Genomic DNA, 24,381 nt, shown 5'->3' on the forward strand with positions numbered 1-24,381 from the left:
TATTAAAATTCCTTCTCTTACCTCTTACTCTTCCCACTCTAGTTTTCCCTCTCCTTATTCTCTTCATCCCCCCCCCTTCCCAGTTTCTCATTCCCTTGCCCTTTCACTATTCCTCCCCCCCTTCTCTTCTTTATGCTGTTCTTCCATATACCTTTTCCTCCTCAGTTTATTATACCTGCCTCCCTACCACCTTGTCTCATTCCTTTCCTTCTCCCCCTGCTCTCTTTCCTCCTTGCTTTTCACTCACCTTCTTCATCCTTTCTCCCTCACTCTCCTTCTTTTCTCTCCATCTACCACCCCTGTGCTAACATTTTCCTTCCCTACTCTCTTTCCTCCTCTTGCCCCTTCCGTCTCTCCATTCTACCTGTCTTCCTTCATTTTTGCTTTCTATCCCTCTGCCATTCCCCCTTCCCTCAAATCTCTGGCCATTTCTCTTCGCCCTTCCACTTTCCTTCTCATCTTCCTCCCGTTTCTCCTCCTCTTTTTCCTTTCTCTATTCTGCCTGTCTCCTTTTCTCCTACCGTTCCCTTCACCTACATTTTCCCCCTCACCCTTTTATCTCCACGCCCACCCTACCGGCTCTCTCCCCCCTCCCCAGGCCTCGTGTCCACAGTGACCTATATGCAGACCTGGCTCACATTTCAGTGTCACTCAGCAGTCCTGTTGAGGATGTGGAGAAGGGGAAAATCTGGAATAGGAGGGAATAAATGAAGGAAGGAAGGAAGGAAAGAAAAAGTAAGAAATGAGCCAGTGAAGGACGGAAGGGAAGATGAAAAAGTAAAGAAGGAATAGCAGGGAATAAAGGAAGGAAAGGGAGAAGGGAGAAGGAAGGAAAAAAAGTAACATATGAATTAGTGAAGGACGGAAGGAAAGGGGAATCGAAGAATCATCAAATCTTTACTGGTGGCATTTTGAGAAAAGTAGTGGTCAAGCAGTACAGAAATCGACTTGTCCGTAATGACGCGAGCTGGACCTTATACAGCGAATGTTTGAAGATTTGAATATTGTTAGGGCAGTTTTAAGGAATCTTCTATTAAACCCAGTGTCACCATGAAAAAACCACTGTTAATACATCACAACAGCTTTGCATATTTCAGTACACGTGGCACTGCATTACCGCCCATCAGTGATTAACTATTGGCTTAGGACAATCTGTTGACCGTGTAAAACTGTTGGCTATAGGGTATCTAATCTATATCACGACGGGGTATAATATATAAAGCGAATATCTGAAAAGGAAACCATGAGGTGGACTGACGTTTGCTTTCCTATGTATTCCGTGGAGAGAGACAAGATGAGGAGTAGGTAGGCAGGAGGAAAACGAGATTATGAAAAACAGATGGGGGGAGGAAGGAGAAAATTAGGTAGGTAGGTAGAGAGAGAGAGAGAGAGAGAGAGAGAGAGAGAGAGAGACGGCAGTACATAGTGCAAAATGAAAGGTGGGGGGGGGGGACGGCAGTACATAGTGAAAAATGAAAGGTGGGGGGGGGACGGCAGTACATAGTGCAAAATGAAAGGTGGGGGGGGGACGGCAGTACATAGTGCAAAATGAAAGGTGGGAGGGGGGGACGGCAGTACATAGTGCAAAATGAAAGGTGGGGGGGGGGACGGCAGTATATAGTGCAAAATGAAAGGTAGGAGAGAAAATGAACAGAAAAATGTTTACGTGGAAAAAGGACAGTAAATGCAAGCCATAAAGGAGAGATGAAAGAAATTAAAAGAAGCGAATATGAGAGGCCAGGGAGATGCTGAGGAACCTAGTTGATGGAGTGAGTATAGTGCGAAGTGGCAGGGCAAATGAAAACAAAATGAGAAAGAGAATGGAAATGAGATACTGAATAAATGAAGGCACTGTGCAAGGAAAATGACGATTAACAAGATGAGTGGCAAAGAGACGGAAATAGTCAAAGAATAACGGTTATCAAAGCATTATACGAAACAACTGAAAGTTAACGGTAGTTGCTGCAGCCCTGGGCTATTCTGAACGTGACCCCTGTGGGCTGCAGGCTGAAGGTGTCCATCATTCGTAGTTCATCATCCTTTTGGGATACGGACGGGATTAAGAAACGTTTGTATAACCAGGCAGTTCCACCGCCCAGTTAAATTAGTGCCACCGTGTGAAGGCGTCCCTATTTATCACCTATGGGAACATGAAAGAGTGATCATGAGAGAGGAGGAACTGCGAAGCATGACAAAATAAAGGTAAAGTAAGATATACGTAGAAAACGAAAGGCGCCAAATTAAACACACACACACACACACACACACACGCACACACACACACACACACACACACACACACACACACACACACACACACACACACAAGAAAGGAAAAAAGGCCTGGAAGGTTAGCCTACATAGGAGTACACAGGAAGTACAGATAACAAGATGTGCATTGGACAATAAGGTTATCTGTTGAAAAAATTATATATACACTCCAGTCTAACTAACGTTTGCAAGAAAAAAAAAAAACACACGGGAATGACGAAACAAACGTACGGTAAAAATGAAATCAGGGAGTGAAAAACAAGGGTGAAATAAATCAAAATATGCAGAACGAGGACACAAAAAAGCATTTATGACCAATTCCTGTTATAACTCAGGTTTTGCTTTGCAGGAAGGACTAGGAGGCTGTCGAATCTTCCCTAGTCTCCTGTTCTTGCTTTATAAATAAAGCTTACGATATGAAAATTATTGTAGGATATAACTATTGTCTGCAGGACGATCACGGAAAGGAGAAAAAAGGTTCCCTTGTCTAGTTATTCCTGTAAAAACATATCTAGGTTACGACAGGGACTCAGTCATAAATGTGTCTGAGAATCTCACACCAATTCTGCTTCGTTGGAGAGGCCATCGCGGAGACAAGATTAACGAAATCTATAGCTAACCCCTTCAGATCGAGAAATTCCCGTCGAATGAAGAAAGTTGTCCGGGTAAGGCAAGAAAGGAAAGACGACTTGGGAAAACAATAGCTGAGAAACGTTTGAATACAATGACAAAAAAGTAATCAGGGACGACCAATGACAGAAGAACGAATGACAGAGGAAAAACTGAAACCTACTGAAGAAAGGGAAGAAAATGAGGACAGTGAAAAATCTGAACAGACTTATAATACAGGGAAGGTAGGAAGGAAGGAAATAAGGAATATGGGAGTACAGAATGAATGAGTGATATGCATTAAAAATATATGGATAAGGAGGGAGTGTCGGAACTGAATAAACTGATCAGTGAAAAAAGTTACGGGAAGATGGAATACGAAATCGAAAGGTGAAAGAAACACAATCACTGGGATAAACACTTAAAACATGATGATAATAATGACGAAGTAGGGAGAAAAGTGAAGGCACAGAGTACTGTAATAAAAATATAAGAATGAGAAAGGATGGAATTAGTCGAAGGAATAAAGGGCATAAGAAATAAATGCGACAGATAAATAAAAAAATCTAATGACGAAACGGAGAAATGAAGGCAGCGTAACTGGATGTATGGAGGATGAAAGAAGAATTTTAGATGTAAAAGTATGAGTGAATGACAGACAGAGAAATATTAACCCAACAGGAAAGAAAAAAATAATAAGAGAAGGTAACAAGGCGGATCCAAGAATATTTTTCTGAGATGTTGCCCACGTCACTTTCCAGAGTAATGAGGGTTTGGCATCTTTCTCTCAGCTAACTAAGTAACGTTTGTCAACCAATTATAGCTTACATGATATAGCATGAGGGAAATAAGCATGATAGCCAGTGGAAGGCGCAGTGTATGTTTGTAATGTATAATAATCTGCAGTGCGATAAAGCACGGGTGTTGCCTGAGCAGTATGGGCAACACATGTGGGCACAGAGTAGCTTTAACATATGAGTAAAAGAAGGAAGCGAGGAAGGAAGGAAGGAATATAGTTGTAGAATGACGACAAAAAAGAAAGAGAAAAAACAAAGAAAGATATGAAAACACTGAAGAAAATACAGGCATACTCTACTTAGACCAGACGGAATATCAAGCCGTGAATGAAGACAGCAGTTAAAGGATATACGAGCGACAGACATAGAATACGGAGAAATTGTAATAAAATAACGACGGATGAGACAAGAAATTGAGGACAGGATCTAGATTAAATATATATGAAAAGGAAGGAAGAAATGAAGACATACAAAAGGCGATGGATGAATAAAGAACAGCCAAAGGGGTAAGAAGAGGACAAAATGAAAACAGGAAGATCCTGAGGGCATAGAAAAAGTAAACTAAATCAATAAAAGAAAGAAGAAGGGAGGGAATATGGAGGTCGAAGGAAGGAAGGACGAAATCGACAGGAATACACAAAAAACTTTAAGAAACTGTAAATGAATTAATGAAGGAAATGGGGGAATAGAGTAATTATAACAGTTGTAAAGAATAAGGAAGGAAGGAATCAGGGAAGCTAAATAATAAAAGAGCATGAGGTAGATGGAATAAAACTATGACCCCCCCGAAAAAAAAAATACATGAACACGTGAGAGGGCATGAAGTAACCATAATCAATATATAATGGGAGGATGGGAGGAAGAGCTACAGAGACGAAGATGAAAAATCGATGGGCAAAAGGAATAACAGACAAAAGGAAGAAAGTACAAAAGAAAATGATAATTCCTGGGGCAGAAAGAGAAGGAAAATGGAAATATTTAAACTGATAGATAACAGTACAGCGGCCGAAGGAATAAAAAAAAATGTAATTAAAACAAGGGTAAATAAAGAAGGAGGAGAGGTGAAGGACAACAGTTAGAGTAGATGGATGGATGAATAACAGAAGGAGGGGCTGACATAAAAGGGAACTGATGGAGAAAACTGTGGATGAAGGAAAGATGGAAAAGGACAGCAAGGCAGTAATAAGGGAGGACCGATGTATGAAGGATCGGAAAGGTGGAGTGTTGGCGAGAAGGAAAGATGGAAAGGAAGGGTGGACAAGGGAAAAAATGAGGAAAAAAAAAAAAGATGGACAAGAGAAGGATGGAAAGTACGAAGGAGGGGAAAAAAAGGAAGAATTAGTGAGCGAAAGGAAGCTGGAAAGAAGGAAGGAAGGAAGGAAAGGAGGGATAACCTGAAAGAAGGTAGGGTGGAAAAATGGAAGAAACGAAGGAAAATAAATTTGAGATGAAGGAAGGATGGAAAGAAGGTAGGGTGGAATGAAGGAACGATGGAAAAGGAAGGAAGTCAAGAAGGAAATAAGAAAAGACAAAAAGAAGTGCAAGATGATAGAAAGAAAGAACGATGAAAAGAATTCTAAGAGGATAAGTTGAGATCCTAATAAAAAATATAGAAGAAAACACGCAATAAAAAGTAAGATAAGAACTGTGTAGGAAGGAATGATTGGTTAAGCGTATAAATAAAGACAAACACGAAACACAAGGAAGCGACATCAAAATAAAACAAAAATACTGATTAAACGAGCCACGAAAGACGTTGAGGAGAGGAAAAAACAAATGACGAAGGAAATAAAAAAAAGGAAGGGGGGAGAAAGAAAAAAGGAAGAATATAGAGAACGGAAGGAGATGGGTAAAAGAGAACGAAGGAAAGAAAAGAAGGCGGAAGGAAGAAAGGAAATGATTCAAACAAAGAAGGAAGGAAGGACAATGTATGGATGTAAATGTAAACAGCAAATGCCAGACTGGTAACATACGGAAAGAATAAATAGAAAATGTGATGAAAAGAATGACGATACAGAGAAGGAAGTGGAGTCATGAAATACCTAAGAAACATACGTAAAAGAAGGAAGAGATACATACACTAATGGACAACAGCGTAACTGGCATGCAGAATAAATAGAAAGCATAAAGAAAATAGTAAAACAGGAAATGGATTATGGGCATAGAGTAACTACAATTCAGAAATTAGAGGAGGGAAGGATGTTAAGAAACAGAAGAGCTAGAAGAACAAAATAAATCGGACAAACGAGAAAATGAAAACAGGAAAGGCACCGAATAACTTCATATGACATAATAATAGAAGGGAAGAAGGAAGAAAGGAAGAAATAAGGGAAACTAAATGATGAAAGATCCATCGGCCGAGGTACACAGAATTCGTAATGAAAACAAAGATGGGTAAAGGAAGATGGGTAGGAGGACGGGACCGACAATCAGTAATCGATCAATGGATGACGGACAGAAAGAGGGAGCCATGGGAGGATACATGAATGAATGATAAACTGGTAACGTATGAATGGATGATGGAAGGATGGATAGAGGCAATGAAGGGAGAATGAAATGAACAAGAAGAGAAGGATAGATAGAAATAAAGGAAGAATATAAATCAACAAAAATTAAAAGAAAGAAATGTGGAAAGAAGTAGGGAAAGAGGGAAGTGCAGAAGCAAAGGAGTGCTAAAATAGGAAGGATGGGAGGAAGGAAAGAATGATAGGTGAAATGATGAAAAGATAGACTGATGGATGCAAGAAGGGAAAGGAAGAGTGAAGAAGGGTTGAAAAGAAGGAAAAATGAAAGAAGTAAGGAAGAAAGAAATTGGGAAGTCGGCAGACGGTAGGACAATCAGAGAATATAAAGAAACAAAAGCATTCGGGGTCCGAATGCTAATCTTCCATCAAAATAAGTTGTTGACTAAGGTACAAGTTACCTAAAAATCATATTTGAAGGAAGTTTGCAAAACTCCCCGGAATTCAGTCACCGCGTTTCACAAAAAGCCAGTTAAATAATAATAATAATAATAATAATAATAATAATAATGTGGCAGCTAGCATTTGGTCATCTTTCATCAGATCCTCACCAAAAGTAGTAGGCTTCTGCACATCTATATGGCTGCTAATTCCTGAAGGTTTGGTGAAAATTCGTCCACAACTTCTCGAGATATTTTGGCAAAACACACACACACACACACACACAACTGTATCGCCTCGCCTTGCTAAATGCAGGCGATAATACAACAAATACAAAAACAGCAGCCAAGTAGAACAAAAGCTAAGCAAGAAGGAACACTCAGAAAACGCAACATCAGCATCCTAAATATCTGAAACTGAGAAAGACCGTGCCCCGTGACTTTGACCTTTGACCTTTCTCGCACCATTTTTAACTTGTTCGTTTTATGCCAGGATTAATGCAATTCCATTTAATTGTTTTTTGACCTTGACCTTGACATTTGAACTTTTCCGTCCAAAACATTATCGCCTCTGATGGCTGTCAATCATAACCCCAATCTGGTGCAATTCCAAAATTTTCCACAGTGTTGGTAACGGCCAGAAAGAGAGAGAGAGAGAGAGAGAGAGGGGGGGGGGCGAACTAAGCACATTACACCCTCGCGTAGCTACTCCGGGCTGTAATAAAAAAGACATACTGTATACAAAAGTAGGCTAGTAGATGCGGGAGCTTCAGGGCGCTCCGGTCAATGTCCTTGGCACTGTGCGGTGTGGGAGGGTGGCAATGTATGGTGCTGGATGAGAAGGTTGGTACGGTTGGTGTGGGAAGGTTGGTGTGGTGTGGTGTGATGTGGCTTCGCTAGGGTCACTAAAGACTATGGAAATTAAACATCTCGCGTCGAATATCATCAACGAGAAACAGGTGAGCAGAAGCACTCATAAATTTCCTACCACATCTAAAACAGACGACGTAATTAAACAAAAACGAAGCTGGGAAGAGGCGAAGGCGGATAACAACAAAGATATTAATAATAAAAAGGGGCAGAAAGGAAGAAGAGAAAATGAAAGAAAAACAGGGAGGAGGAAAGAAACAGAAATGAAAAATGGAAAAGGAATGCTTGCAGATGTAAAATGGAACAGAAAGAAAGAGTAAGGAGAAAAAGGGAAAAAGACGAATAAATGAACAAGGAAACGGCGAAAGAAAAATATGGAAAGACGTAAAAAACAAACAAGAAAGAAAGTTCCGGAAAAGGATGCAAAGTGGTAAAAAATCAAAAGGCTGAAAAACATAAATAGAGGAAGGAAGAATGTAGCGAGGAAGAAGGGAAAACTAAACAAGATGAAATGATAAGGAAAAGAATTAAAGGAAATGGAAGGGAGGAAGACACAAAAAAGAATCGAAATACAGAAAGGACAAGATAAATAGAAGACAGAGTGAATGAATGAAAAAAAAAGAAGCAAAAGATCGGATGGAAGGAGGAAAATGCAAAAAGGAGACATGGAAGGAAGTAAGGCAAGAGGGTAAAAAAGTAACGAGGAAGAAGAAGAAAGAGACAATGAAGGAAAAAAGGGCACATAAAGATAAGAAGAAGAGCAATCAGTGACAAGGAAACACTGCTGTCAGATGAAAAGAAGGAAAACAAAAAGAAAAGGATAAGAATGGACGGAAAGAGGAAAGGAAGGAAAGAAGGAAGGAAGGAAACGAAGATGAATGGATGAATGGAAGGATGGAGGAGAGGAAGAAATGTAAAAAAAGGCACTGATAACAGAAAGCTAGAAGGAAAATATGGGAAAAGAAGGAAAGAAAGTAGAAATGAAGGAAGGGAAGAAGAAAGGAACGAAGGGAGGAGAATGAATGAATGAAAGGAAGTAGAAAGGATGGACGGAAGAGAAAACAGAACAAGAAGGAAGACGGGCCAAAGGAAGGGGGATACTGAGGTAACACAATATTCCCTCTACCCACTAATGAGGTGAACAGGACGTCTGAATACCTCCAATGAGAGAGAGAGAGAGAGAGAGAGAGAGAGAGAGAGAGAGAGAGAGAGAGAGAGAGGAGAATTACTGAAGCCTATTTTCTACATCAACATAAAAAATCTTCTAAACTCAAATAAATCGTCTAGAAGTAACAATACTATAATTTCTAATACATCATAGTGCACGGATTGACAGTATCATAGGAGGCTGACTTTTACTTACAGCTCAAATAATATCTAAAGGAAAACTAATCTTCCAAAGACAGTACAAATATCCTTAAGCTGTTATCTTTGCCCCATTGCCAGGATACTCTCTTAACTCCTTCCATCCGATTACATACAGTACAGCCTATTTATTTATTTATTTTATTTTTTGGTTCTCGTTACCATTAAGTCTTTTTACGACATTAGGGGAGGGCTTTCATAAGGCAAGAGTTGGGAATAGTCATCATTAATTCCTTCACTACTATCGGCCTCCCCTACTACTAATGACGATAAGATATAAGGACAAAACTACGTCCTCTGATATTCCCTTCTCATTAAAATTTCCACATTAAGACAATCCTATAGGTTATACTACCTGCTCTTTAGCGTCTACTAGGAGCCGGATGTGCCCTACCGGCCAACTGCGCTTTCTTATCCCTTCGATACGATACATTTATGTGTTCTTACAACGGACAAACGATTTATTTTCACCCTGACACAAACCCTTAGAAGCGACGGGGTTACAGTCTCCAGTAACATAATGACTGGGATGGGCTCTCTTATATATTATCCTTTCTAACGCCAGACGACCTAAATCATCAAAAGACATATCAATCGTGATGAAAGGTTTGAAGTCTGCAACCAACAGATGATCATATTAATTTTGAAGAAGATCGCTGCCCTCAAAAGGGTTACCTGACACAGGATGATGACCTCATTTTATTTTATATGCCACACAAATACCATTTTAATTTGGTTTTGGAAGATTTACACGAATATAGAATAACCATTTTTGTGTTTCTGATTATACCTGTTATTTACTGATGAATTTTATTAGTTTAGGGAAGACTTATTACAGTGAATGGGATATCAAAATATTATTACATCGCCAAGAGATATCAAAAATAGATTAAAAACGAAAAGAGGGGGGAATAATATAGCGAAAGATGGCATGGCAGTAAAGAATTTAAAGTCTGTCGTTTATTTCCAACTCTCCACACTTCAGATAGCGTTGAGAGTGTCACCTTTGTCTGTTGGAATGAGGCCAAGAGGGGTGTGAGAGCTCTCGGGTCGGGCCAGGGTCCACTCAACAAAAAGCTTGGGGTCGGAACGCAGTGGGTGCAAGGGTACTCCACATTTAGGCCACAGCCAGACACCTGTTGACTCTTTTACAGTACCTGGGGCTATGTACTTACGCAACTGTGACCACCACTGCTGCTGCTACTGCTACTTCTTAACTATTCATCACCATCATCATCATCCTACTTCCCACTACTACATATTCAAGTCAGGACCAGATACCTTGGGAGGACTTTGCCTGGAGCAATCCTTATTTATGCATCTGCTACTACTACTGCTACTTCCCCAATCACTATCATCATCTTACTTCCCACTGTCACAAATTCAAGTCTGGCTCGAATGCCTGTGGAGGACATTGCCTGGAGCAATCTTTACTTACTCACCTGCTACTGCTACTGCTATTGCTACGTCTCTAACCATCATCATCATCATCATCATCAGAAGAAGAAGAAGAAGAAGATGGCCCCTACAATCGACCTTAAACAATAAAACATAACGGGATGGCAGGAACTAACTGACAGCCATCAGGTGACTTTGGGGTGAGTTTATCCAAACACTAGGTGATCGTGTGAGTCCTGCCCGGCCCGATAATGTCTGATGGGTGTTTATGAGGTCTGCCATGGCTCTGAGGTACGCCTGAACAACAGAGTGAATCTTGTTCAATGATGCTCTGAGAAAAGCTGTGACTGAGGTAAGTCTGGTTATAAGTTAAGCCTTTGCTCTACGGTAAGCCGGAACGAGGAAGGCGGTTTTTGCCCTAATGATCTAGCTGTCACTGTTTGTCTCTGCCTTCAATCCACTTCCATTCCATACGTTGGTGCGGTAATTGCTTGAAGAACTTTTTCCACGGAAGAAAATGAAATCTTCCTGTGTAAAAGTTCGTCTTGGTCCTTGGCATTGCTGCTGGACTCACTGCTGGCTGAGGCAGAGGTGCTGACAAACTGCTCCTCTCCGACAAGGACTCGTTGAAACTGCGGCAGCTGTGACCACCAGACAACATAAAACCATTTCCAGTAAAGTGGACCTATCCATGGCTTAGAAGACGTGGTGGTATGGATGCTCGTACGGAAGGCTTGTAAACTCTAAAAGTGGTGAGTCGAGTGCTCTTGTCGTTTCCATTCCTTGTTTTTTTTTTTCTTTTTGTACTAGAGAATGCTTGCTGACGCCGAAACCAGATATATATAATATATATATATATATATATATATATATATATATATATATATATATATATATATATATATATATATATATATATATATATATATATATACACACTACAGTCACACTCACAAGCACTTCTCACCCTACAAACAGTCTCTACCAGACAGCATAAGCCATTGGGTAGAGATACATTGATTGTATCGTCCTGCTTCGGTAGGGACAGGCCTGTCCTGCAGTGGACCTCAACGGTGTATATATATATATATATATATATATATATATATATATATATATATATATATATATATATATATATCATACGATCATTATGATCCTGTACAAAGAGTCACTGATCGATTTACTAATTGTTATTATTGCTTATGTAATCGCCGGCAAACAGGCTTGCAGTCATCTGGTTATTCCAAGATGGCCTCTGAACTCGTCACTTTCGGGTGTGTTAGTTCTGTTGATGGAAGAGTTGTGTGGTGTTGGAGTTTAAGCACCAAGTGAAGTAACTACTAGCGGAGGTGAGTTGGCAACTTGTTTTTAGACTTATTTTTGTTAGTAAACAGCAAGTGAAGTGCAGTGAAGTGATACAACTACCAGTTCATCTCAGCTGGAGACTTGTTTGTAGACTACATTGGGTGAGTGACCCTTGGCCCAAACCGTATCCCCAGTGAACCCATGTTATTGCTCGATATACAATATCGCTTTACGATGGAATGTTCCGAACGCATCCTCACCTGAAAGGAGGAAGTGCTAGAATGTCCCCCTATGCCTATAGAGAATGGCACATGGTGTGTCTCTTCTTCATTTTCTAACCTATCTTGTATATCAGAATCCTGAGTTTAGCATAATACTGTGTTCAAAATGTAATACTAGAGGTATTCAGAAAGGATTACATGGGATAATGAAGGTACTACAGTAACTACAGAGGTAAAAAGAGATCTTTAGAGACAAGGATGCATTCGGAAAAAATATTTAATTAGAAATGGTTATATACAGCTCATGGTGAATAAAGTCCCGTTTTCGCGACATTATCATCTTGACGTTCATCTTGACTGATCCTGAGTTCCGGGAAAGCGTCGCCAAAACGGATCATCAGCGAATGATATTGACGATCTCAGATCCGATTGTAACAATCCTTCATGTATCATGGTTACCCTGGAAGAATGCATTAAATCTTATTTTCTCTTAATGCTTTTCCCATCGTTGGTGGAATGACATGCGGAAATAATGACAATAATAATAAAAATGACAATAAATAATAACAATAGGCTGTGAATACTTACATAATTTTATTAATGCAGGATTAACCTGAAAGTTAACATTCACTTTACTAATGTAACTGTTCTCCATTGTCCTGTCTCCTCTCCTTCACATGGGCGGTCCCTGCTTTCCGTGCTTCCTGCTAAGGTTTTGGCCCACCTCTACGCAATCTCCGATTCTCTCGCCTCCTCATTGCGGTATGTTAAGGTAATGTCAGGGCAACACACGAAGGACTGTACCATTCTAGTTTGTAACACGCAGTGCTGGGACTCCGCCACAGTCTGACTTGGGATGGACACAACGATCCGTTTGTTTTCACAGCTGAATAAGGATGTCTCCGCGGAACTATATTGTTTCACCACAAGAGCCTCTATAATTCATCATGGAAATTGAAACGCCGTTTGTGTTTACAAAATAGAAAAGTCGATACCAAGTCAAGATCAGTCAAAATACCGTAGGAGCAACATGGACTAATCTTGACTAATCTTGACCCAAAGTCAATATGGTATTGACTTTCGGTGCTCATGAAAACGAATATCAGCACGATAGTCAATATACGATATGAAGATTTGTCAAAATACCTTGATTTTCAACGTCGCGAAAACGAGGCTGGAGTAACAGCTGGACACTTAGTATCCAGAAGGCAACCCAGAGATACACTGAGAAGACGAAAAAAAGGAAAGCGAATTCACATATTTATAGGGACTGGATGGAACAGGCTAAACATCAGTAGGTTAGAGCTGAAATGAAATAACATATTTCACGATGATAACGAATGGTGGATGATAGTTATGATAATTATGAAGGATAATGAATGATGACACATTAAGTGATGATGATGATGAACGACGACAGTCATGAATGATGATAATGACTAACACAGATGAATGATTATAGATGAATGATGAATGGGGAAAAAAGGAATAACGATGGAAAATATATACGAAGAATGATGATAATGATGAAGACACCAATAACAGCAACGAAAATAATGCTACACCAACCGTCGTAGTCCCCCATGAGAGACACCATTAACCTCGCAACACTGCCCGACTTTTCTTGCGCCGGTCCCTGGGGAGTCTCGGCAACATAATCCGTCTCACTTCCCATTGACTTCTGCAACATTAGCGGGGATTAAGAGCACGACGAGTTTGAGTCAGTTTCGTCTCGGGTGATTCGGTCTTACTCTCTCTCTTAATTTTTCCTATATATCTCTTCAATCCAATGATTTCTAAAACTGGTGCCAGAGAGGGACGCCTTCACTCGGTGGCACATACATAGCCGGGTGACTCCAGTGTCTTGTTATATACGCATCCCACAGATTTCCGTCTTATCTCCTGAAAGGGGAATGATGGACAACGGGATGGAATCATTTTCAGCCAGCAGTCTACTGGGTCCACATTCAGATGAAGCTAGAGTTCCACCACCACCACCACCAACAACAACAACAACTACTACTACTACTACTATTGCTACTACTATTACTACTACTACTGCTATTACTACTGCTACTACTACTACTACCACTACTACTACTAGTACTACTACTACTACCACTACTACCACTAGTACTACTACTACTACTTCCGTTAAGATGTTTTTTGTCGCCACACAATTCCCTTCAGCTACGGAGAGACTTTTATCTATCAGAAGGGGTTAGATTTATTGTTCATTTACCCCATCACTATCTAAGCTGTTCTCCTAAGCTGAATAACATCGTCTGGCAGCAGCAAGAACACAACAACTGAGGATGAAAGGATTAATACCTGAATGCACACACTTTTTTACACTTTATACTAACACTTTCTTTCCTCTTTTCTTTTTATATATGTTTTTTTACTTTTCGGTCCACACTTTACAACACCCCACTTTAAGCACTTCCTTCAGCATTTTATCCCCTTGACTACCATAACGCATTTTCCTTTTTGATCTTTCTACCTCCATACGAGTTTACAGAGCTCAGAGAAGACTTCTATTGGTGATGGAATGAATGAAGGGTAGATCAAATCCCTCCTGTTTGAAAAGGCTCAGGAAATTAAGCTGTATAAAAATAACTGAAAAATATCGAGACAAAATGAAAAATACCTCACCGGACTGAAGGAGTTAAATCCAAGCTTTACATAATTCCTTTTCTTCTTTACGTTACACAATTTTCTTCCTTCTTCATATTTTACACACTTTCTTTAACCCATTTCTTTCATTCCACTACTAACCCACTTTACTTTTCCTTACTGTGTTGGTTTCTCGTGTAATATGGTTTCTGCTCCTGGTTTTGATGATGATGATGATGATGATGATGGTAATTCTGCTGCTGCTGCTGCTGCTGATAATGATGACGATGATGGTAATTCTGACGATGATGATGATGATAATGATAGCAATAGTAATGATGCTGATTATGATACAAGTGTCACAGTATGCCAAAAAAGGGATAACAAAACAGCTTCAAAATCACAGGTGGAACTGCTAATCCACAAGTAAAATGAAAATTACATTACCTTTAACCCAATTTTCTGAGCACCCAGGAGCATATTGACTCTCCACACTTTCCTCTTTCCTTCTTCTTTTTCTTTTGTTTTTAGCAACATCATAAGGTAGTTTTTCTGTTCACTTTTCTTACTTTGCCTCGTCTTCATTTTTTCCTTTTCCATTTCTCTCCATTCACATTCCTTCGACTTCTATTGCATTTCCTCTTATCTTTTCCTCCACTTTCCCATCCCCTTTCCCTTCCATTATTTCATTTCTCTGCTTGTACTTTGTTTCCTTTTCTAACATCGTCTTCCTTCTCCATCTCCTTTCCTCTTTCACCTTAATTTTCTACTTCCTCCTCTCCCTCCTCCTCTCCCTTTCATTTCCTTTTTCACTATCTCCCCCATCAAGTTCCTCCTGATCTTCCTCCTCGCCTACTTCCCGGTACACCCAAACCTTGCCAGTTTCCTCCCAGCAGCTACAACGTAACTCATCAGGTAAGTCGGTTCAATGTGATCCTTTGTTCCTCTCTGTAGGCTGGGTCCTCTCCTTTATACCCTACCCTTTGATCTCGTACCAAACTGACTCTGTGCGCTTAGTTTATGTATATTGTTTAGACTTTGGTGTTGGTGTTGTTGCTGTGTGTGTGTGTGTATGTGTGTGTGTGTGTGTGTGTGTGTGTGCAACGTCTTTAAAAAATATAATTTAGTGTGATGGTGGTATTTTGTCATTGCTTACTCAGTGTTACTATATAAAAGGAAACACATAAATGGTATGTGCACGGCTGTGAATGTGTGTGTGTGTGTGTGTGTGTGTGTGTGTGTGTGTGTGTGTGTGTGTGTGTGTGTGTGTGTGTGGTTCTAGGAAGCATTATTTTCTGCAACTGATTGTGCTACTTCTGAAATAAGATGTGTTTGCGCGTGTACGGTATATAATGATTCATAAGTAACTGTGTGTGTGTGTGTGTGTGTGTGTGGGGGGGGGGGGGTGATATTCTGGGAAGCATTATTTTCTGCAACTGATTGTGCTACTTCTGTAATAAGGTGTGCTTGCGTGTGTACGGTATACAATGATTCATGAGTAACTCTGTGTGTGTGTGTGTGTGTGTGTGTTCGCTCGCGCGCTGTGGTAGTGCAAACTGCAACAAAGAGAGGTGTGGTGTTCGCTGGTGTGATTGTGAGATTTGAGTGAGGTATGGCAGTGAGGAATATGCATTAAGGGCAGCAGTGTCTTTTACAATGTTTTTTTTTTCTTTTTTCTAATGTAAGTAGCCTATACTGTGTTACTGTATCTAACATGCTTTCCATCTGCTGCCGAGTGCTTATGTTATACTGAAATTCATTTTGACTTTGTATTTACGTCATTCCCTACTGCAACTTAGGGCCTACTACCCCGCAAAGGACGTTATGTTTTACCCCGCCTTTGTTTGTTTGTTTGTTTGTTAGCAGGAATGCTTACAAAGTTATGAATGATTTTGATGCAATTTTGCGGAAGGGTGGGCCATGGGCTAAAAAAGAAATGATTTAATCTGGGGACTGTTCCGGATCCAGACCCGGAGTAGCCCGTACAATATCTCCAAAAGTTCTCTATGAATTTCAATGAAATGTTGTGGAAAGATGGACCATAGGCCAAGAAGGAATTGATAAAATTTTGGGGTGGGTCCGGATCTGGATCCTATATCCAGGGATCCGGATCTTTTTCAATGTCAATAGAAATGATGGGGGTGTATGCGCTCTCTGAGGCTTTCTAGTATTTTCAATGTTTTTCTCGCTATCGTCAAGTGATTTTACTTAGTTGCAGAGATTGTTCATACAGTTCAAAGGGCAAAGGTTATATTATAATTCACTACAAACAGAAGCCCTACTCGTACGGTACCTTGTCCTCCACGACGCCACGTATCCTCTCACTCACCATGTACTTACCAACCCATTGTGGCCATCCTTCCATCCACCACCTCTGCCCACCCACACATCCACCCCGCTCAGCCACTCGGTCCATCCCATCTGTCCTAAACCCCATCCACACATCCACCCCGCTCTGCCACTCGGTCCATCCCATCTGTCCTACAACCCCATCCACACATCCACCCCGCTCAGCCACTCGGTCCATCCCATCTGTCCTACAACCCCAGCCACACACCAACTCATCTTACCCATCCAGAGATATAGCTCCAGTTGGATGAAATGCAAGTTCACACACACACACCCACACACACACACACACACACACCAGAGAGGGAGATAAGAGAGAGAGAGAGAAAGGTATAGCAGGGTTTGTAGGATAGATTAACCCATTCTGTACGAGGACGGCTTTCATATTTACATAAATAGTGTGACATGTGCTCCTGTTCCTGCAGGTATGCAGTATGTGGGTGTGTGACTGTTTATGTGTGTGTGTAGCTGAAGAGAGTGATGTGTGACTGGGTGTAGTTATTTGTGTGTGTGTGTGTGTGTGTGTGTGTGTGTGTGTGTGTGTGTGTGTGTATATAACTGCTGAGAGAAAAATATGACTGGATGTAATTTTAATCGTCTTATGACGTGTGTGTGTGTGTGTGTGTGTAACTGCTGAGAATGACATGGTTGGGTGTAATTTTATTTGTCTTATGATGTGTGTGTGTGTGTGTGTGTGTGTGTGTGTGTGTGTGTGTGTAACTGCTGAGTATGACATGGTTGGGTGTAATTTTATTTGTCTTATGATGTGTGTGTGTGTGTGTGTGTGTGTGTGTGTGTGTGTGTGTGTGTGTGTGTGTGTGTGTGTGTGTGTAACTGCTGAGAATGACATGGTTGGGTGTAATTTTATTTGTTATGATGTATGTGTGTGGGGGGGGGGAGGAGGCCGCCGCCCGCCCCCCTTGAGGGTCTTGAAATCGTATGGAGAAAAAAATATATATATTTAGAAATAAATTAATGACTAAAGAAATAAATCAGTCAATAAATAAATCACTTGAGAGAGAGAGAGAGAGAGAGAGAGAGAGAGAGATGATGAGACTCCCAATGCATTATTGTTCTATTATTCCATAAGGATCATTAATAAAGTTTCTTTTTCAGCCAAAATCATTTTCTTGTTCTATTTTTCGCCATTTTCACTATACTGAGTTGTCATCTAAATATCCCAATACATACTTCCACAGGGCTCACAAAGCCCCGAAAAGTGCTTAATTATCACAAATTTTCCGGGGAGAGGGCTCACGGCGCCCCCCCAGACCCCCCAGCTGCATAGGCTTGCTTCGCTCACCTCCCACCACCTTTTCAAGAATCTATAGACATCTTTCTCCCGCCCCCCCTTTGTCAACTTTCTGGCTACGCCCCTGTCCCGTACACCTAAATACTGCATTGGGATATGGTTATGTACTGTACAGAATACTCTGTGTTTTCATAAAATACCTTAGGTAAATGTATGCTATACCACATCCCCGTCTGTAGGCATGTACTACTGAACAGGTGACTTCCATTAATAAATCATCATCATCATCATCATCCGGACCTCCTTTCCCACCCAAGGGCAGGGTGAGGAGTAACAATGTCCAGACAGCCCAAAATTGCCCAATCCAATGGGTCACGCTTCCACTCACTCATCATTCAAGCCCCCGGAATCCTGGCTCTATCGGATACGCCAAAAACATTCTCCACGTTCTGTAGCTTCACATAATCGTATCCGACAGAGTCAATCCAGACGCTGCCACGTTAAAAAGATGTGCCAAAAATCCCTGATCATGCACTTCTCACAAAATTCATCCAGCCAGCTCGATCTCCTGTCAATTCCCTAGCCTCACCGACTTCCAAACCTCTCTTCCTCACACATTCATCCACCATATCTCTCCACCTTCTCCTTGGCCTACCTCGCCTCCTCCCTCCTTCGAATTCGCTCAGATATACCTTCTTCACCACTCTATTGTTATCCATTCTCTCCACATGACCATACCATCTCAGTACACTCTCTTCAATTCTGGTGTCCACCGACTTCCTCACTGCGCATCTTTCACGAATCACATTATTTCGTATCCTATCCACCTTCTGTATTCCACATACATTCCTCAGCAGTCCCATCTCCACTGCTGTTACTCTTGACTTTTCATTTTCATGCCACACCATAGTCTCACATCCATATGTTAAAGATGGCACTAACACTCCTTCACGTAAGCCTCGTGCAGCTGCAACACTCAAGCCTCTGTTTCTTATCAAGGCCTTCATTGCACCAGCTACTTTTCTTCCTTGTGTCATTCTGCTTTCAACTTCTTTTGCACATTTTCCTCTCTTTTCTATCACTGTACCCAGGTATTTGAACTCTCTCACCAATTCCAGTCTCTCTCCATTCACTGTTACATTGCACTGGGAGTCACCTTCTCTCTCAATAACCATCACTTTACTCTTTTCTACATTTACTCTCAAGGAACGACGCTTACAGACATCAGCAAAACTCTGCACTAGCCTACCAAGTTCTTGTCCGGTACTTGCAAGTAGTACTGCATCATCAGCATACAACAAATCTGAGGTATTCCATCCCTCACCATTCATTACCAATGCCATCCCTCTCTCCATTACTCGTGTTTTCACTTCTCTCATCACCCCATCCATATATACATTGAACAACCATGGGGACATCACACAACCTTGTTGCACGCCCACACTGCTCGTGAACCATTCACTTAGATGCCCATTAACCCTGACACATGCTTCACTACCATCATAAAAACTCTTGACGGCACCTAGCAGCTTACCTTCTACACCGTACATGCGCAAAACTTTCCACAATCCTTCCCTGTCCACTTTGTCATATGCTTTTTCCAGATCCATGAATGCCATAAACACCTTATGGTCCTTCTCACAAGCCTTCTATACTATCTGTCTCACTGGAAATATTTGGTCCACACATCCTCTGCCACTCCTAAAGCCACCCTGTTCATCACTCACTAGGACTTCTGATATCTCTCTTACTTTATCTATAATAATTCTTCCATATACCTTCCCTACCACACTAAGTAAGTTTATGCCACGATAATTCTTGCACTCACTTCGTTCACCTTTAATTTTGTACAGGGGTACAATCACAGCCTTCTTCTACTCTGCAGGCACAGTTTCACTCATCCATGCCTTCTTACATATCTCCAACAAGCACTTCATTCCATTCTCTCCACTACAATTAAGCATCTCTGCATACACCTCATCAACTCCAGCTGCTTTCCCATTTTTCAGCCGCTTCACAGCACTCTTCACCTGTGCAAGTGTCACGTCTCCTGGTACTGCATTCCTTCTCTGCACACCCCCAAAACCAATCATGTTTACAGCTGCTCTGCTCTCTCTATCCCCATTCATCAGGCTTTCAAAAATATTCTTTCCATCTGGTCCTTACTTCATATCCATGGGTTAATAATCTACCACCTACGCCCTTTACACCATCCCATTTCTTTCCGCTTTCACTTCTACATTTCCGCACCTCTTTCCAGAATATCTTTCTATTTTCAGAGTAGTTCGCATTCATTTTTCTTCCTAGATCCTCATTTACCTCCTTCCTTTTCCTTTTCGCTAGTCTCTTTACGTGCTTCTTGCTCTCGATATTCAGTTCTTATTTCAACTGAACCCCTATCCTGTAACCACTTTAGCCACTTCTTCCTCTTTTCCTCCACCGCTGTCTTAACCTCCTCATCTCACCATGCCGTACCTTTCTTCTTTGTTGTTGCTCTTGCCACACCACACACCGCTTTAGCATTCCTAACTAAGCAATCCCTATATGCATTCCACAGTCTGTCCAGATCCATTTAATTCCAATTCAGTAATTATAACTCGTTCTCTACTTTGGTCCTGTATTCATCTGCCATTTCTTTGATCTTCAGCTTCTCAACTTTCAGTCTTTCTCCCTGGCTGCTCCTCTATCTCCTGATCCACCTCACTCCTCCCAGCTTGATCTTGCATACCACAATCATATGATCTGACAGACCTGCACATCGTCCTCTCACAGCCCTCGTATCAGCAACCATTCCCATCATCAACCTCTCTACGAGCACGTAATCAATCCATTAATAAATATAGAGCAATTTGTGTTCAGAAAAAAAATACACTGTGTGTATTCAGATAATAAAGAGTTGCTCTGGTTATCACAGACTAAACTAGATTATACAGTCACGGTAAAGTTAAAGGTGAAATTAATGTATATCTGAAGGAAGACACACGGGATTGGAAGATCTGAATGGAGGGGTCAGTGGAAGTTGTCGGCGTTGGTGCAAGAACAAGAAAACGAAAGAAGAAGAAAAGAAATATTACAGTATGTTAATTGGCATTTTAAGATTTTATATATTTTGATTTTTTTTTACTTACTTCTCATTTTTTATGAAGATCAATTCAGTCTCATGATAGCCAATCAGCCGTGACCTGTGCGTTCTCTTAGATCCCTCATCACTGCCTTCACCAGGTGATACACAGCAGCTGCCACTGACACCACCAGCCCTACAGGCACCACAACAACCACCAGTCCGAAACCCAACACTTGGAAACATACTTGTAGGGCGTACAGTCCCACCCCCTTCACTATCATCATACCAATCCTACCCACTCTCACCCCCACCCACTTCAGGGCCTTCCTTACCTTCTCACCCACTCTCTGCAACTTCATCCCACCCGCACAGTCGGAGGACTAATGACGGGTCAGTAAGTGTCACTCTGTCACTCAATGTGTTGCAATGCTGCCAGGATTCGAACCAGCGTTTGTACAGCTAGTGCGATGGATATAACAGCACAACCAACTGAGCTATAGAGGAGTCTAACATATTATGCTTTGGAAGGTGTATTTAAGCGTCAAAATCTCCGATATTTTCATTTAAAAATTAACTACTGCGAGGATTCGAACCAGCGCTTGTAACTGCATGAGTACAGCACCTTACTAACAGAGCCATCTAGGCATCTAATATCTTAGCGTCTAATTCTGCCAGATTTTTAGTAATAAAGGTTATGACCAGTCTGGGACTCGATCCGGGGACTATAAATTTTCAGTCACTCACCTCAGCCACCATACATTTGGGCTGGTGTGGGTGCACATAAATATCAAAACTGTACATAAGGTAAGTATCTTCGTTCCTGTCTTTACACATATATAGTGTAATATCATGGCTACTGAACTAGTAATATAATTGTGTCTGTGTAGGGCGAGAGTTACTAAATGTACTCCAAAATAATGTTTGTTTTCACTCACAGTGTGATGTGCTCGTGATGGGAAGAACTTAAATGTTGCAAAAATTTTAGAAACCTGGGTGCAGTGAAACAAACAAGACGTAAATCTGACGAAGGATTGGGCGATACAAATCAGGTCTCCCCACGTACTATGAAAAAAAGATAATAATGGGAACAAATTTCGCCTTTGATTTGTGTAGCGAAAGTGTTTCAGTGAGAACATTATGACAGACGCCAGTTGTGAAAACATCGACATCCATGTACGTTAGGTAGTTGCAGTGACATTGAGGAAAATAATCAGAGAACGTAATAGCGATCATACTTACACATGCAGGTTTGCCACGGGCTTACCTCTTGGACAAATAGACGTGATACACATGATTATGTTGCTCTCGCAACGCTTGTTGGGCAGACTATGTCGTCCACGGCCAAATTAAAAACACGGATAGAACTTCTGTTCCGCTGACTAGGAAAAAAAAAGAAAAAAAGAAACAAATAGTACGTGGTTGGGAAACTTGTCCTACAGGGGCTCAGCAGCTGAAATACGGTTAGGAGGGGGCGGCCACCATCCGTTCTCTTGATGCAGTACTGCCTTAAGGTTACTCTGTATATAGTGCAAGATACAGGATTTCCTGTAACCCGGCAAACCATTTGTTACTCTGGGTGATAGCTGTGCAATCAGAAAACGCCTGGTGGTCAAGTGGGTTAAGGAGCTCCAACTAGATGGGACATATAAGGGTTTACATCCAAGGTGTGGTTGTAGTTTACTGTTCACATAATGGAACTCAGTGGGAAGTGATATGTCACTCTGGCCATTAAATGTAGAGACAAAGCAGCCCAGCCCCGGGCCCCTTCGTTGCTGATGGGACAACCAAGGAGTGAAGGATGTTCTCTCGAAGCTCTGAGTTTTTTTTTTTTTTTTTTTTTTTTTTTATAGCAATCAAACCACTGCAAGACTACATACATTCTGTAAGAATCACACTTCCATTCCTGTCATTCTACCCTCAGGACATAATAGAATCGTTAGGACTGTGAACATTTCATATGTGGGTAAGATTCACGGTGGGAAAATGTGTAGATAGGTAAAAGGTACATCAATGGATGTGGTAAATGAGTATGTGAGAAGGCAAGGTATTGAACCTGAAGAAGGTAAGAAACTGAGAAAGAATCACTATGGCATTATGATTTGTGTATGGAGTCGGGAGACGCTAATAATAATAATAATAATAATAATAATAATAATAAAGACCAGACTCCAACACCATCATCATTGTTGTTGCGACTGAGTAAGTAGGATATCAATGAGATGGAAAGCCCAGTATGAAATAATAACCCTAGCATAGCCAATGGATCGAGTCACCCATATCTTCACTCTTTAATTCTTTGAGAATCTTACAGCCATGCCACATGGTCTTCCTTATGTCCTGAAAATTAATACGTGATTAAAACAATTATGTCCCTTGGTAATACCTGTTTGGCAGAGACTAAGTCATCGAATGCCAAGTTAAAAAGGATAATCTATACTCGGTACAGAGCAATATTACAAAAAAAAAAAAAAAAAAAAAAAAAACATATACAGTATATGGTTACGAACTTCGACCTTCAGGTGCGTAAGATGTCACCTCTTCCGCATTACCATGGGAGCGAAGGGGGAAAAAAACTGATGTTTGTCAGTGTATAATTCAAGACAGAGAGCAGCTGTGAAGGAAAAAACCAGAAGTAACTGCGCAGGTACAATTAGTCCAATACATAACTAAGTAAACAAAGGAAAATTAGTGACAAAGTGAAGCTACTGTTTCCGTCTCAATGAACAAATTTATGTGTGTGTGTGTGTGTGTGTGTGTGTGTGTGTGTGTGTGTGTGTGTGTGTGTGTGTGTGTGTGTGTGTGTGTGAATACAGTTTAACTAAGTTTTTATCCAATTTGAAATTAATTTTGTGAGAAGGTTGAAGGACAAAAAATGAAGAAATCTATTTTTTTTTTTTTTTTTTAAACAAAAGACTGAAGGTGGAGACAACAGGGCTTCGTCAAAAGTTGACCCAGCAATATCAAAATCATTAGTATCCAAGTTAGACGAAGCTTACATGAAAGGTTGAATAGAAGGCAAGATTGAAGTGATTCAATTTTGAAAACAGTCAAAGGTCACGGTCACAAGTCAAGCTGAAATTAAGCAGTTTTGTTCTGATTTGATCCTAACTTGGTGGAAGTGTTTGGGGTCTGGTAAGAACAAAAGGATTTACATTTGAAGACCAAAAGGATTAACTCTCAAGAACAATCAGTCAAAGGTCACGGTTACAGGGTAAGGTCAAAGTTGGATTTTTTAGGGGATGGAAAAAGAAATCATCAAAAACATTATCATAATATTTTTCCCTTTGACTATACAGTGCACAGCATGCAGAACTACGAAAAGAAAAAGAAGTACGAGATCTTTCCCCAGAGTGCCCAGT

Source organism: Coenobita brevimanus, chromosome 70 (genome assembly GCF_032717465.1).
Source record: "Coenobita brevimanus isolate Jiangsu-jjx chromosome 70, ASM3271746v2, whole genome shotgun sequence".
Taxonomy (NCBI): domain Eukaryota; kingdom Metazoa; phylum Arthropoda; class Malacostraca; order Decapoda; family Coenobitidae; genus Coenobita; species Coenobita brevimanus.